At 32.9% G+C, this 5000-nt stretch overlaps 1 protein-coding gene across 6 annotated transcripts in view; it reads right to left on the bottom strand.

The window, feature by feature from the left end:
- The window catches only part of LOC135208058 (neuronal growth regulator 1-like), a 40712-nt gene that overhangs the window by 32832 nt on the left and 2880 nt on the right, over positions 1–5000 (bottom strand). The window lies entirely within an intron of this gene.

The following is a 5000-nucleotide window of genomic DNA, read 5'->3' as shown; positions in this document are numbered from 1 at the left end:
TATATTATATATATATATATAACCCACACCTAAGATCATTATGACATGTGATTTACGCGTCCAGCACTAACACAGGGACAAAAGAAACACTGGGTGGAAACCCTGACAGGTTTCGACTGAAGATGGCCTAGATTTATATAGGCGGTCGCCCATTGATTCATTTTCCTGGTGGCAGATTGGGATCATATATATATATATATATATATATATATATATATATATATATATATATATATATATATATAAATTGATAGACAGACAGAGATATGGTCATATGATGTGTCATTGTATCAAGGTCTCGATGCAATATCTCCCGACATTCATTTGGATGACACAACCCCTGAATGTTAAGATGAAGAACAGCGAACACTTCAAAAAGAGAAAGCCCACTGTGTCTATAACTTCATTCTTTTGGATGCTAGCTGACAGGAAGCATTGTAGGCATACTATAGGCCTATTATTATTATTATTATTGGAAGGAAGACGACCCTCTCACAAGCATTTTTTTGTTAAAAAGGATGCCCCGCTGTGCAGAAAACCTGCCAAGAAAACCTAGAGTTCATCTGCTGATGGATATGAATATGCCCAAAATAGGACGCTGGAAAACTCTACGGCTTTACAACACCAGATTTCAGTGCTGATGGATACGAATATGTCCAAGATAATACGCCGGAAATCTCTCCGGATTTACAACACCAGATTTCACTAACCTGCTGTATTTTGAATCAATTTCTGCTGTGGAAATAATGTTTAAATCCACCGAATTATGAACATTGGCCAATAACTGACCAATATTGACGTGCAAGAAAGGCTATCTATAAAAACATTAACTGAATATCAAATCAATTCGCAAAATACAGCCATCCTTTTCAAAAAATATTATTTTGTCTATCACAGTCATCCAATTTAACTGGGTGGTATTTATAGTGTGGGGTTCCGGGTTGCATCCTGCCTCCTTAGGAATCCATCACTTTTCTTACTATGTGCGCCGTTTCTAGGATCAAACTCTTCTGCATGAGTCCTGGAGCTACTTCAGCCTCTAGTTTTTCCAGATTCCTTTTCAGGGATCTTGGAATCGTGCCTAGTGTTCCTATGGTTGTGGGTACATTTTCCACTGGCATATTCCATATCCTTCTTATTTCTATTTTCAGGTCTTGATACTTTATCTTTTTTCTCTCTCTCTCTTTCTCATCTACTCTGGTGTCCCATGGTATTGCGATATCAATGATTGATAATTTCTTCCTGGTTTTATCAATCATATTATTATTATTATTATTATTATTATTATTATTATTATTATTATTATTATTATTATTATTATTATTATTATTATTATTATTATTGAAAAATCCTCATAGTAGCACGAGTCTTCAAATGGAGAAACAAATCCAGTTATGTAAATGTACATAAACTTAAAAAACAGCAAGGATAGCTTTCGGGAATCTGAAGGGGAACCGAAAAGATTCCCGAAAGCTATCCTTGCTGTTTTTTACATTTAAATATAGTACATTTACATAACTGTGGATTTGTTTCTCCATTTGAAGACTCGAGCTACTATGAGGATTTTTTAATAATAATAATAATAATAATAATAATAATAATAATAATAATAATAATAATAATAATTTCAGTAGACGAACCCTATTCATATGGAACAAGCCCCCAAGGGGCCAATTAACTTGAAATCCAAGAAGCTTCCAAAGAATTTTAAGGCGTTCATTAGGAAGAAGTAAGAGGAGATTAAGGGAAGTACAGAAAGAAGAGATACCACTTATTAAAAAGAATAATATTAAATGAACAAATTAACAGATAAAAAATAGTTATAAATGAATGCTACATGCCTAGTGTACGAAGCCTAGACCTGCAGTCAAGTGTCTTTGTGAACAGAATTCATCAGGGAAGTTAAGTACATCTTAATTTTACCAGACCACTGAACTGATTACAGCTCTCTTAGAGCTGGCCCGAAAGATTAGATCTTTTTACGGGACCTACAGCTTATTGTGGGATCCGAACCACACTAAATCGAGAAATGAATTTCTAAAACCAGAAATAAATTCCTCTGATTCCGCGTTGGCCGAGCCGGGATTCGAACTTCGGACCACCGGATTGGTAGCCGAACGCGAAAACCACTCGTCCAGCGAGGAACTGGAATTCATCAGAGAAAGCTACAGACGTAGTACACAGACAAACGTCAGATTAAGGAAGCAGAAATTCACAGACGCAGACGTAGCCTTGACTGAACTAAAGTTCAAAGCCAACCTCGAGACGACTTATTATACATAAATGTCACCAATTACGTACTACTGACGTCATTCGCTTCCTCTTCCTCTGTTCTCTGCTGTTACTTTGCCAAGTGTTCTTTTATAATTTGAGGCTGCATGCATACGTAATCAGGGTTAATTTCGTGAAAAATTCCAGCGTGAATTTCTGGTTAAGATGACAGCTTGCAGTGAATCATTTTCTCTCTCTCTCTCTCTCTCTCTCTATGATTTCGCTACGTTGCAATATTTAGTCATTTCCGCACGAATTTCGGCTTGTAAAAGATAATTCTCTCTCGCTCTCTGGCGCTGAATGGTCTTAGTTGCCCAGTGCTTGGCATATTTGCCTAAATCTCTCTCTCTCTCTCTCTCTCTCTCTCAAAAAGTGAGGACATAATTTAACTTTATCTTTCAAAAAATCGGTACAAAAGGCACATAGGCCTATATTTAAATTAATATCACGCTCACTCGTTAACTGCAATATTCTTACTCCTTTTGGCTAAGACTAACCGAGTGTTTAAACTTATTTGCTCCAATATACGCTTCCTGTAGGGGAGTAGTGCCGTCAATTCACCTCCCGCGGTGCACTGTAGGCATTCATTGAGGTTCTTTGCAGCTCTTTTCATTCCTTTTACCGTACCTCCGTTCATATCGTTTCCTCCATCTTACTTTCCTGAACCCTCTCCTGACAATTGATTCACAGAGCTTCAACTGCAAAAGGTTTTCCTCCTGTCACACCTTTCAAACCTTTAAACTCTCAATTTCCCTTTCATCGCTGAATGACCTCATAGGTCCCAGCGATTGGCCTAAGTTTTCAATATTTCATTGCATTCAAAAATGCTGTGAAGTTCGGTTCCTGCTAAGGATTTTCTAAACGGCTTTGCTACTCTTTCGAAGTCTATGAATTTTTCCGAGATTTTTCTGGTAAAGACAAATTTCAATAATATTTAAATTGACAAAACTTTTACAATGAATTCGAAGTCGATAAGGAAAGGAACGCACAGGTTGTTTTTAGTCAAATTCTTTCTACCTATCACGCTTTTATTTATTTATTTACTTATTTATTTAATTATCTATTTATCTGGTTTGATAATAACTGATCTCTTTCTACAATTCCCATTACCTTCTGTTACCTCTTTCTAATGAACACCATAATATTCTTTGGAAGCTTGAATTTCGAGTCGGTGGCCCCTTTGGTGGGCTTGTTCCATATGAATAGGGTTCTTCATCTTTTGAATTTAATAATAATAATATAATAATAAATAATAATAATAATAATAATAATAATAATAATAATAATAAAAATAATGAACATATACAAGTAAATATAGTATTATTGTTATATCTCATAAATATTTGTTAAAAAAGACACATCACTGTATTTGTTAGGTTTTTAGCATTCATTTTTATCTATGTAAAAGATTTTCAATTGTTTTTTTTTTTTTACAAGTGAGATATCTTCTTTCTGTATTTCCCTGTACCTACTCTTTGTAAGGTTTGTAAGCCAGACTTTGGGCATTGATGAACACTAGGCTGCGTATACAAGCAAAAACTAATATTATTGTCATAATTTCTCATAACTATATTATTTCAATTTATTAGTTTGATTTCTTCAACAGTAACTCATCAGCAGCTTGTTGAATACCCCTAAATTCACTACACAATTCGGCCCCATCTTGCTTATATACCATCAGGACGTCCATCCGTCCTTCCCACATGAGACCGTGCCCTCTCAGTATACCCAGATCCTCTCTTTCAACTGTGCTGCCTTTTCTTGACAGATCTGTCTTATCACCCCATTACTAACCCTGTCACTTCTCTCTCTCTCTCTCTCTCTCTCTCTCTCTCTCCCTATCTTTTTTTTTCGTTCAACAGCCGCATACTTCATTTCCATAAAGGAAAGTTGGCTCAACATGGCTTGTTATAGGCATTTTAAGTATTTCCTTGTTTACACAAACATGCACACGTGCATATATACGTAATATATATATATATATATATATATATATATATATATATTATATATATATATATATATATATATATATGAACGTTTATTTCAGTCATCTCAAGGATAATCTTAAATACTTCATCCACGGGACTGTTGGAGAAATACAAGATATATATATATATATATATATATATATATATATATATATATATATATATATATATATATATATATATATATATAATATATATATATATATATATTATATATATTTATATATATATACATATATATTTATATATAAGTATATATATATATATATATATATATATCTATATATATATATATATATATATATGTATGTATGAATGTATGTATGTATTGTGGAATCGAGCTTAGAAAGTCACGAACTTTGAGGCATTTTGTCAAAAAATGCTAGTTTTTATTATAATATATATATATATATATATATATATATATATATATATATATAATATATATATAGTTTATGTATGTGCATACACTATGTAATATATATACGTATTGTGGAATCGTGCTTAGCAAGTCACGAACTTTAAGGCATTTTTCGAAAAAGGCTAATTTTTATTATTATTATTATTATTATTATTATTATTATTATTAAAATCAGGTTTTGCCGGATAATCCTATGTCACAAAAACTATCATTGTGACCCTCGCTCATAAGAATTTAAAATAATACATAATTTTACATTTTTGACTTGAGATGTTTAACGGACATACATATATACATGCATAAAGATACTATCAGAT

The sequence above is a fragment of the Macrobrachium nipponense genome, chromosome 34 (assembly GCF_015104395.2).
Source record: "Macrobrachium nipponense isolate FS-2020 chromosome 34, ASM1510439v2, whole genome shotgun sequence".
NCBI lineage: Eukaryota > Metazoa > Arthropoda > Malacostraca > Decapoda > Palaemonidae > Macrobrachium > Macrobrachium nipponense.
This window is presented reverse-complemented; position numbering and strand designations above follow the sequence as displayed.